The sequence below is a fragment of the Clarias gariepinus genome, chromosome 23 (genome assembly GCF_024256425.1).
Source record: "Clarias gariepinus isolate MV-2021 ecotype Netherlands chromosome 23, CGAR_prim_01v2, whole genome shotgun sequence".
NCBI classification, from domain to species: Eukaryota; Metazoa; Chordata; class Actinopteri; order Siluriformes; family Clariidae; genus Clarias; species Clarias gariepinus.
The window spans coordinates 7,366,059-7,378,796 of NC_071122.1; the positions used below are offsets into that span (position 1 = coordinate 7,366,059).

A 12,738-nucleotide genomic window follows, 5' to 3' on the forward strand; every position below is an offset into this window, starting at 1 on the left:
TAAAAATCTTTCTGTAATATGGCCCCTGAAATCATCGTAAAAATCACCTGGAAGTGGAGTATGGCATGTTTAGTTCTTTTATAGTTTTCAAAATGTTCACATAATTCTGTAGTTTATTGTCTTGTTGGGGCAAAACATTTGAACCCATACATTATGTTTTCTCCAAAGGCCACAGTCTGTTTGGCTTCACTACATGTTTTTTTTTTTTTTTTTTGGACAAAGGTGTCTATGATCAGTTTGCCACTAAATTGATTTGCTGCCATGTAAGATAGTAGAGTGGAAATTTTGTGTTTACATTTTAAAGTCTATGTGTTTTATTAAAACCATTGAATGTGAAGTTTATCTGAATGGATAAAAAAAAAATCATCCAGTCATTTAAAACCCATGTGACACCTCGTTTCATTCTCAACGTCCTTATGCGGCCTGATGCCTTTTCTTACTCTATTGCACATTTTCAGTTTTTGTGCCATTACATTTATTACTAAGGCCTCTCATTACAAAACATTTTGTAATTAAGTACTTGAATGGTGTTAATATTTGTGTGGTGGGGGCGTGGTGGTGAAAAATGGATTAGTGTTCATGCATACGCACAGCGCAAAACCTCAACTAAACCAGTTAAGTAAAAATAAAGTGAGCCTCAAAACCAGTGCAGAACCATTTAAACAACAAATAATGTAACTTTAACTTTTTGTCATCAAGATGATTGTATGTACTTTCAGTTATACGCTCCTGTGTTTGTAGCATTTTTTGTTTCTATTATTGTAGTGCAGATATTGAGCTCCGGTTAAATGCAATCAAACTGAAGCTAATATGAATGTAATCAATTTTGAAAAAGCTTCAGTCTAATACTGAACATGTTTTCATTCCTTTACACTAGGCTTCAAAAGCTAGCAGAAGGCTTAAGTTGGTTAAGACGCTTTTAGCAATGTTTCCATCTGAAAAAATATGGAAAATATTGCCTTTTAAATATAAACACGTGTATAAAATCTTTCAGTAAATTAACAAATTCATAACTTACATAACTTTTTATTTATTTTGAAATACTTTTTCTGCTTTTTTCGATGGAAACATTGCGAAGTGACGCGATGACTATGACAACGACACAGCATGCACAGTCACTTCTTTGGTTCAGTGGAATTTTGTTAGCCAGCCTGGACCAAGCTATGAATATAAAGCCTAATTCTAACCAGTGTTACTGTTTGGTTTTAAGAAAATTGAACAGACGAATTGTGAATTGTCATCGTTTTACTTTGTACCGAGTGCATTTGTTTAATGTGTTTTAATAAATTCTCTCCAATAAGAAAAATCTTTGGTCTGTATTTAAACAATTAACCTTGATTTTATTGTATTTTCTGTAATATCTATAGTATAAATATCTATTTATTATTCTTTAAATCTAGTTTGAAATTTTTAAAAATTAAAGAAAAGATGCATTTACAGTATCTATTAGGCCTGTACTTTGGTGTAAAATGTCCTATAGGGTTCTTGGCATAGTGTCATCAAATGCACAATTTTTTTGCTTTAACTAGCATCCATGCTAAGCAGATTTATTTACCTGAAAAGAAATTACATCAATAATTTCAGTAATAATAATTTCAGTCTATATCACAATATCTTAAATATAGAGAAAAATGCAAGCGATAACCTTTTTTCTCTAGATGATGCAACTTCATGCTGAGATTGTGCTTTTTCAATTTTTTTACAAAAGTATTTTTTATTACAAAAAGTATTTAATTGTATTTAGTAAAGATTAAGATAGTTTTGGTGGGATGGGTAAAAATGGAAGTTAGGTTAAATTTATGAGGTAATATAAATGCTAAACATGGAAGCTAGATTAAGCTAGATTGAACTGATGGAGATTTGTCCTTATGAACATACAGATGTAAATGCACTCATTCAAAATGTATGTAAATCTGATCAAACCACATGTCTGGGGTGACATTTCACAGGAATATTTCAGTGTCTAAATCCTAAGTAAAGTTTTTTTTTAATCAAGTTACAGGTGCCATTCTAGGTACTGTACAGTAATTAATTACTGTCTGTAAAATGTTTATTGCTTTACATAATGTATCCCATATCTTATCCAGTAGTTAAAAGGGATAGATACAGAGAGGATGCAGAATTGCTTCGAGATGTGCTATAAGTACGAGGGCCGTTTAAGTCAATCTGAGACTTGAAATTCCTTGTAAATGAAGGCATAAAGCTGATTGACATTTACAGAAGTCTTCAAGTGCAATACGGAAAAAAAAAAAAAAACTTTTAGCCATAGTAAAAAAAACTTTGAGTGGTGCATTCTAATTTTAATGAAGGCTGTAATTCCACGAATGATTATCCTGGCTGAGGCGGCTTAAAGCCCACAATTGTTCCTGTAAACATTCAGCAGTGGAACACCCTTCTCTTAAAAAACAAATGATAACTTCGCAATGTTGTGGAACAGATGCATCTGTCTGTGGGAATCGAGCACATAATCATTCACCAACACCACTTACCCATTGCATTTAACTACAGTCCTAACCTTGCTCCAAAACATTTCGACACTTTTGGTCCATTAAAGGAGTTCTTGGAAGGCCAGCGTTTCAGATGTGAATCAGACAGGCAGTCCGATCATGGCTCCAGGGAACTGAGACAACTTTCTACCTTGATGATCTAGTGAAACGCTGGAATAAGTGCATTAGTGTAGCAGGGAATTATATATGGAGAAATAAAGAGATGTTTTACTCTTACAACTATGGTCTGTTATTCTACGATCATGATCAAAATCTCGGTTTGACTTGAGCGCCCCTTGTAAACCCTCATCAGCTATGGGGCGTGAACAATATTTAATATTTTCGATAATGATTATTTTCTTATAAAAGCATGTCTAAACAAGTTCAATTCTGCCTCTACCATAGCAGTTTACAAATGACTCAATAATTTTTATAAAAATTATAATTGATTAAATGTTGGTTCTTTTTTTTTTTAATCTACTTATTACTTTAATGTTTTGAGATGTCTATGAGACAAGTTAGCATCAGTTATGACTTTTAGCTATAAACGTTTGAAGTTGAAAAAGTGGATGAAGGCTTACTGACTCCTTCCACAAAATGTTAAATACACATAATATTTAATACACATAATAATAAAAATACACATAATAATAGGTCTGAAAACATCACCGTATTGTAGCTTACAGGTTTATTTTTGTACCATAACACATTTTGTAACCTGTTTGTTTAAAACCTGCCTTTGGCAAATAGGTGCTGCGAAAAAAAGCGCCTTGTGAGGAATTTTAAACAGTTTTTTTTTTTCATTTGTATTGTCTTATTTATTTGTTTATTTTGATGAATGTATGTGTGAATTAAACTCAGTCCCCCTCTCAGGACGAGCTGATGTAATCTGTAATTCCTCCAATCTCTCTCTCTCTCCCCTCCACTGTGCCCTGACCCATCTTAAGCCCCACCTCCAGTCCGGATTCTGATTGGACGGCGCGTATCTTTCCCGCTCTACCATTGGCCCTGGCCTTTAAGCAGTGTCGAGCGGTTATAGAGAGGGGGCGGGGCCAGAGAGAGAGAGAGAGGAGGGGCGTTGCTATTCATTCAGCCTGAAGAAGGAGTGGGAAAGTAAACAGTCCTCTCGGAGGCCCAGGAAGCCAGAGGGAGATGTGTTTCAAATGCGCCGCAGGAAGTCCATGCAAGCTTGTCGGGGTTGAATTTCCTTTCAGGAGAAGCTGAAAGTTTTCCTCTGGAAGTCCAAGTGGAAATAAGAAGGTAAGGGTTGAGAGTTATTGTCCTGTTCCTTAACAAGCTGTCTCTTTTGGTGTCTCTGGTTTATCTAAGTGGGGGACAATAACAGTGGTAGAAATATAAACAGTATGTTTACAGAGCAGCGTGTGATTTGCATATATACAGTAAGTCACACACACACACACACACACACCTGTCTGCAGGATGATCCAGGCGTGTGATGCTGTCCTGTGTGTCAGCTTGTCCATGCTTCTGAAGTCACTTTGGTGCATCCAGGGAAAGTGGTGTTCAAAAACACTGTGAATGATGACATAAACAACCTTCTACATCATTTATTGTTAAAAAGATGCCATGCTTTTTTTTTTTTTTTTTTTTTTAAATGACAAATTCCAATTCATAAGCCAACCAGGATGTGAGCTCGAACCATTTCTACCCTGACAGGATCAATAACAGGTGGTACACATTCACATGTTGACCATGCAGTGATGAAGTGCTGCAAGTTACACCCGGAGTAAGTTATTTTTGAATGTGCAAGTTCATCAGATGGCTTGATTTTACATAATTATATAATAAAAAAAAAAGTATTTAAAGTGATGGGGAAAACAGACTCTTTTACATCACGCTGTAGAGTATATTACCGAAATTCCTGTAAAAAGTGTAACAGTGGATTAAAACAATTTTTTTTTTTAAAAACATACACAAAGTCCATTATTTACTGCATTACTGAAGATTAGAAACTTTACATTAGCTACTGTCTAATCAAGTATTGTAACATGGTGACATACATTAGTGCTTAGCAGTGTTGCCATTCACCTCCAGGTTTGAGGGTTTGACTTTCACCTCTGGTCTGTGTGTGTGTTTATGGAGTTTGCATGTTGTCCTTTTGCATGCATGGTTTTCTCCCACAATCCAAAAATATGCTGAGTAGGTTGACTGACATTTCCAAATTGCCCAAAGTGTATGATTGGGTTTGAGTCTGTGTGCACTTGTGTCCTGTGATAGTTTGACACATCCACCCTGTCATGTGCCCTGAATAGGTTCGAGGTACTGTAGGTCTGACCCTCTTCATGACGGATGGATGAATGGCGTGAAGTGAACTGACATAAATGAAATTAAAGACCTTTTTTGCCTGATGATAAGAGAAAGTCTGTTTGTTCAGAAGATGTTGGTTAACTGTCAGCTGAGGGTGCAAGGCAAATAACAGGATTATATTTCCATGCTCCTTGTAATGATAATTTCTATAGCAACCAAAAATTTATAGAGACTTGTTCGGTTGATGGTTTACATAATGTAAGACTAATAATAGACATATTATACAAGAAACTTGTACTTGTTTTCTGTAAGGAGATGCTACTGTATGGAACATTTATGAAAGGAATCTCCAGTACAAGTTCTTTGTAATAGTCTGATTCATATTTTTCATCACGTGAAAGTCTTCAGGGCAGAGGAATTTACACTTTAAGGTTTCTAGTTAGCTTGATGCTGTATTGTTTTTATATATACCCCGCTTAAAAGTTTGGGATCATTCACAGTTTTTTGTTTATAGATTTATTTTCTACATTCTCCCACAAAACTGCCGATTTCAGATTTATGAAATAACTCATATGGAATTAGGTAATTATGTAACAACAACAACAGTCAGTTGTTAGTTTAACACACAGAGGTCTGCTGTTCTGGAAAAGTTCTTGCAAGAACAGTATTGTCAAGTGCATTTGCAAAACAACAATGCACAATACACAATGATGTAACTGGCTCTCAGGAAGTAACTTGGCCTGTAAACATTTACAAGACGAGCAAAAATTTTTAAATAAATTTTAACTTAATAAACGAGGACTTTGGGTCTCCCCTGCTCAGTCTCAGTGCATTGTGACCACGTGTGTGTACGTACAAATAAAGCAAAAGCAAGTATTATTAGAGAGGTTCTTTGTTAAGATCCAGTCTCTCTCTCTCTGTCAGAAAGCAGTGATTCCGTTAGTGTGTGTGTGTGTGTGTTTGAGAAAGTCATCCTACACAGTCTTATTTTAGAGGAAGGGGGTGGGGGGGGGGGGGGGGGGGCTGCTGTGTAAGAAGAGAGGAGGAAGGGAGGCATCCTACACAGTATTCCCGTCCTTCCTCTTCTCTTACTTCAGCCTCTCTCTCTCTTGGACACACACACACACACACACACACACAAACGCACAAATGCTAACAATTGTTTTATTTTAACTTTATATTTTGTATTAATTATTTTTATATGAATATTTTGTTATATGAATGTTTATGTCATCAGCGTTTCTATTTTATCTTACGGGGAAATTTGTTTTAATAGGATTGTTTTAATATACAAGCACCCTTTTGGAATAAATTCTACTAGCAATCTAAGGTTTAAATGTGTGTATATGTGTGTATATACTGTATGTATGTGTGTATATACAGTACACACATATATATATATATATATATATATATATATATATATATATATATATATATACAGTATACACACACACAGTGAGGTCAATAAGTATTTGATCACCCTGTGATTTTGCAAGTTCTCTTATGGAGGGGTCTACAATTTTCAGCATAGGTGCATTTCCACTGTGAGAGACAGAATCTAAAAAGGAAAATCCGGAAATCACATTGTATGATTTTTTTTAAACAATTTATTTGTGAATTACTGTGTACAAATAAGTATTTGATCACTTGCTTATCAGCCAGATTTCTGACCCTCAAAGACCTGTTATTTTGCTTTTAAATAGTCTATATGCTTCTTACAGAGCCAACCCTGGCTTTCCACTTTCCTGGCTGTGTGCTTTGGGTCATTGTCATGTTGAAAGATCCAGCCACAACCCATCTTTAATGCTCTGACTGAGGGAGGGAAGTTTTTGCCCAATATGTCACAATACATAGCCATGTTCATCCTCTCCTTAATATATTGCAGTCGTCCTGTCCCCGGTGCAAAAAAACACCCCCAGAGCATGATGCTTCCAGCCCCATGCTTTACTGTAGGTATGGTATTATTGGGATGATACTCATCATTCTTCTTCCTCCAAACACGTCGAATGGATTTAAGACCAAAAAGTTCTACTTTGGTCTCCTCTGACCACAGGACTTTCTCCCATGACTCCTCTGGATCATCCTGATGGTCCCTGGCAAACTTCAGACGGGCCTGGACATGGGCTGACTTAAGCAGGGGAACCTTCCGTGCGATGCAAGATTTTAAACCATGACGTCTTAATGTATTACTGATAGTAGCCTTGGAAACGATGGTCCCAGCTCTCTTCACGGTATTGACCAGCTGCTCTCGTGTAGTTCTGGGCTGATTCTTCACCATTCTTAGCATCATTGATACTCCATGTATCTACTTAGCCTTTGGCTGATAGTGGGGTGCACAGGTGTCTTTATGACAGCTAACGACCTCAAACAGGTGCTACTAATTTAGAATCATGAGCAGAGAGTAGCCGGACAATTTAAAAGCAAAATAACATGTCTTTGAGAGTCAGAAATCTGGCTTATATATACACTCAACAAAAATATAAACGCAACACCTTTGTTTCTGCTCCGATTTTTCATGAGATGGACTTAAAGATCTAAAATTCATTCCAGATACACAATATTACCATTTCTCTCAAACATTGTTCACAAATCAGTCTACATGTGTGATAGTGAGCACTTCTGCTTTGCTGAGATAATCCATCCCACCTCACAGGTGTGCAACATCAAGATGCTGATCTGACATCATAAGTAGTGCACAGGTGTACCTTATACTGCCCAAAATAAAAGGCCACCCTGGAATGTGCAGTTTTGTCTCACAGCAAAATGCCACAGATGCCACAAGTTTTAAAGAAAGAAGTGTGCAATTGGCATGCTGACAGCAGGAATGTCAACCAGATCTGTTGCTCGTGCATTGAATGTTCATTTCTCCACCATAAGCCGTCTCCAAAGGCGTTTCAGAGAATATGGCGGTACATCCAACCGGCCTCACAACCGCAGACCACGTGTAACCACACCAGCCCAGGACCTCCACATCCAGCAGGTTCACCTCCAAGATCGTCTGAGACCAGCCACTCAGACAGCTGCTGAAACAATTGGTTTGCATAACCAAACAATTTCTGCACAAACGGTCAGAAACCGTCTCAAGGAAGCTCAACTGCATGCTCGTCGTCCTCATCAGGGTCTTGACCTGACTCCAGCTCGTCGCCGTTACAGACTTGAGTGGGCAAATGCTCTCATTCGATGGCGTCTGGCACGTTGGAAAGGGTGTTCTCTTCACGGATGAATTTTGGTTTACATTGTATGTCGTTCCTGAGCTGCCAGTGATCCAGACCCCCTCTGCCCGCTGGACCTCTCTAACTCATCCTGGAGTCCTGCTTCTGGTTGGAGATCTCATCACATGGATGCCCCGTGTGGTCTGCCTGGAATGCGTGTGGTGACTGGGGTTGGTTCCACTCTTCCATGAAGGTGGTCCTGTCCTCGACTGATGCAGACAGTTGTTCTCTGAGGACCTGTGACTTCAGTCGCTCAATAGTTCAGGACTGGAATTTCTCACAGTCCACCTGAGCCTCCAGGAACAAACTGGACTTTAATCTTACACATCTCCTCTTATACTGAACTTTCAGTCTCGCATATTATTATGCACATCAATCCCTGCTATCTGTTTTCACCCAGATGAGGATGGGTTTCCTGTTGAGTCTGGTTCCTCTCAAGGTTTCTTCCTATTACCATCTCAGGGAGTTTTTCCTTGCCACTGTCGCCGTCGTCCTAGGCTTGCTCATCAGGGACAATCATATAATTTTGATATTCATACACATTCACATTTCATACAAACTTAATTCTTTTGATTGTGTAAAGCTGCTTTGTGATGATGTAAATCGTTAAAAGCGCTATACAAATAAAATTGAATTGAATTGAATTGAAATTCAGGGCAGATGGCAGACAGCGTGTGTGGCGTCGTGTGGGTGAGTGCTTTGCTGATGTCAATGTTGTGGATCGAGTGGCCCATGGTGGTGGTGGGGTTATGGTATGGGCAGGCATCTGTTATGGACGAGGAACACAGGTACACTTTATTGATGGCATTTTGAATGCACAGAGATACCGTGATAAGATCCTGAGGCCCATTGTTGTGCCATACATCCACGAACATCACCTCCTGTTTCAGCAAGATAATGCACGGCCCCATGTTGCAAGGATCTGTACACAGTTCTTGGAAGCTGAAAATGTCCCAGTTCTTGCATGGCCAGCATACTCACCGGACATGTCACCCGTTGAGCATGTTTGGGATGTGCTTGACCGGCGTATACGACAGCGTGTACAAGTTCCCACTAATATCCAACAACTTCGCACAGCCATTGAAGAGGAGTGGACCAACATTCCACAAGCCACAATTGACAATCTGATAAACTCTATGCGAAGAAGATGTGTTGCACTGCATGAGGCAAATGGTGGTCACACCAGATACTGACCGGTTCTGAGTCCCCAGACCCCCAATAAAGCAAAAAACTGCACATTCCAGGGTGGCCTTTTATTGTGGGCAGTATAGGGTACACCTGTGCACTACTCATGATGTCAGATCAGCATCTTGATGTGGCACACCTGTGAGGTGGGATGGATTATCTCAACAAAGCAGAAGTGCTCACTATCACACATTTGTGAACAATGTTTGAGAGAAATGGTAATATTGTGTATCTGGAATGAATTTTAGATCTTTAAGTCCATCTCATGAAAAATCGGAGCAGAAACAAATGTGTTGCGTTTATATTTTTGTTGAGTATATATATATATATATTTTAGCAAGCTAGCAAGACTAGCAAGTTATAAAACAGCTTGATAAAACAGTGAAAAAAGTATATCATTGTAAAGGAATTGAGTCATTGTGCTTGTAGTAAACCTAATGTTCTACAAATGCGACTAATCTGTCTAAAAATTTGACTTTTTTTCTCAAGTAGCTGCTGCGAATTTATTGTGTTAACATGCATACCAGCATTTCAATAAATGAATCATTCTTGCATTTGCTGAATAATTACTTACAAGTATTCTAACATTTTTGTCATTAACATTTTCAGTATAGACTGAAAAAAAAATTGTACGCATATCATGCCATGCATTTTTCATAGCATCCCACACTCGAACATCACAGCCTTACATTGTTTACGCGTCCGTGTTTATGAGAGCACTGTGCCACCCCTTAATCTGGATCTTGGCCCGCTCTCCTGCTTTTCCCCTTTCACCGAGTTTCCTCAATGTCCCCGAAGCAGAGCTTCAATACAAACCCAATGTTCTGCCTATTTCCCGCTGCTGAAAATCCCTGTGTCATTAGCAGTCTGTGCATGTGTAAGGCAGAGCTCCACCACTGAGCTTTTCTCTTATTACAGCAGCCCTAAGTATAAATAATGATAGTTATTTTATGTTATTCTAAGATTTTTGTTAAAAAAGAAAACACTGTCAGTAATTATTCAGTACTAGTGACCAACCCCTGATGCCTCGGGTGACTCGGGTTACTGATGTTTTTGTCTTCTTTATACGCATTGTCAGATCTGTCTTTGAGGAATATGTCACAACTAGACTTTGAGTTTGAGTGAACACTTCTTGCTTTTTTTTTTTTTATTGTGTCTGTCACTCAGCAGTGTTGGTACAGGGGATGTACCTGAAGAGTATACATACAACAACTCTCTACCCTGAAAAAAGATAGTTAGGTAGGTGGATTTAGGTAGACAGACAGACAGACAGACAGACAGACAGACAAATAGATGAACGGGCAAAGAGACAGTCAGACAGGTAAACAGATAGGAAGATAGTCAGATGGATAGATAGATTGATAGGTAAGACAGGCAGGCAGACAGAAAGGTAGGTGGACTGATAGCCAGCTAGATAGATAGACAGAGAGACAGATAGTTGAATAGATTGATAGAAAGACAGATAGAAAGGCAGGCAGGCAGAATGACTCAGACAGGCAGACAGATGGGTTGGTGGACTGATAACTAGATAGACAGATACAGGTATAGATAGATAGATGTAGGTAGATAGACCGATAGACATAGACTGCCAGCTACACAGACAGACAGACAAAAGCACATAAACATACTTAACTAAAGAGACAGAGATGGATAGAGAGGTAGATAGGGACCTAGATAGACAGGTAAACAGACATATAGGTACAGTAGCTAGGTAGACAGACAGATAAAAGCCAGAGAACAACAGTCAACAGCTAGAGATACAGAGAGAGAGTCAGACAATCAGAGTCTAGATAGATAGATAGCCAACTAAGTAGATAGATAGACAGAAAGACAGATATTAATATTTAAAACGTGTTGTTTTTTGATGTACTTAAATAAATCAAATTGATTTATGCATTATTCGAAGAAGGTATAATCTAAGCTATTACTTTTCTACTGACGCACTAATGCAGCAAGAGCCTAGGAGAAAGTGTTTGAGAAGCAAACGCAGGGTGCTGTATTAATTTCACACCGGTACATTGCACTCTCACTGTTATTGTATACTATGAATTTTCCAAACAGCTCTACCTCAGGCTCTGTGGATGCTCTTTACTTGCAGATGTTCTACATGCTTTGTGTGTGAGTATGCTGCTTGAGGACTCGAGGACGAGATCAATAGCGTCTTTTGAAACCTGTTTGCAGAGGCGATCCTTTTGTCAGGATGATTATAAAAGCAGCTGAATGTGCAATGCTTTGTGTTTGTCCCAGGTGCGTCTTCTAAAAGAGTTTTATCTAATTACATAAAAGAAGTACAAAAAAATCTCAGGAAAAGACTATTACTTGTGTTACACTGAGTTGGTAAATAATGAAAATGTCCTGGCCCAAGAGCAGAGCAAGCTTATGTATAAGGAAGAAAAACCTGATGGAGTTGTTCTGCGCTGTTATTAAAAAATGTGAAATAAACAAACATTGTTTTCCTTTAACAACACATTGATTCTTGATTTTTCTGTTCTCTCATACGGTGGACCGTTTCCAGCTTTACTACTGACCGATACACTGCAGACTTACAGTACAGTACATATCCTTCCATGTTAGGAAAACTAAACCACAATTATATGTACTTTGAAAATACAAAGGGGTGTTCAAGCCAAACCAGGACTTTTAATTAATGCAATATAACAGAATCCCGTGTGTAATCCCAGTGTTTCACTAGTGCTTGGATACTTCAAGGTAGAAAGTCAGGACTGTACAGGGATGTGGTGATGCCTCCCAGCCAAGATCCTGTAATGTGCAAGTGGTGTTGGTGAATTATTGTGTGTACGGTTTTCAAGGATGAGGCGTTTCATTCACTAAATGTTCACGGGAATGACTGCAGTGGGCTCCAAGCCACCACATTCACAGACGTACGACCTTCTTTAAAATGTTAGCACCATTTAAATGTTTTTATGCGGCTTGGAATCTCATCGCTGTATTATGCTTTTGGTTGTCTGTAAATCAGTTTTACACCTTCACGCATGAGAAATTTCATCACAAATGGTGACTGGTTTGACTTTAACGTCTCTCGTATGGTTATATGGCACATTTGTCATTCAAATTCCTTTATATTGTGTATTTTATAAGCAGTAACATGCGCAACACAAACATTTACTTGTTGACTGAGGTTGTTCCTCTGAGCTGGGAGGGTGTCCTAGGTAATGTCTTTGTCAGCACTGAGACAGCATCATTTTTGCTAGACTGACTCCCCTGTGTGTGTGTGTGTGTGTGTGTGTGTGTGTGTGTGTGTGTGTGTGTGTGTCTGCTAGATCGTTCATAAATTTGCCCACACTACACCATCCCACACAGGTTATATATCAATCAACATTCCACAACTGATTTTGGTCTTTCTTAATTTTAATAAAATAATAATAACAAAACACATTTATAATAAACCAAGAACATAAGCTGGTCTAGGGTTGGGGACTGTGCAATTCCATAAACAAATGGCAATGAATTACTTACAAGTCCGTAATCATATAATATGACATACAATTCAAGATAAATCAATAATGATTATATATATATATATATATATATATATATATATATATATATATATATATAATTAT

At 38.2% G+C, this 12,738-nt stretch overlaps 1 protein-coding gene across 3 annotated transcripts in view; it reads left to right on the plus strand.

The window, feature by feature from the left end:
- Positions 1-3,610: 3,610 nt before the first annotated feature.
- The window catches only part of arhgef10la (Rho guanine nucleotide exchange factor (GEF) 10-like a), a 189,828-nt gene continuing 180,700 nt past the window's right edge, over positions 3,611-12,738 (plus strand). For all 3 annotated transcript variants that reach the window (XR_008356170.1, XM_053483986.1, XM_053483989.1), the window contains exon 1: positions 3,611-3,746. The gene's annotated coding sequence lies outside the window, so the exon portion shown is untranslated. The remainder of the gene's footprint in view (positions 3,747-12,738) is intronic.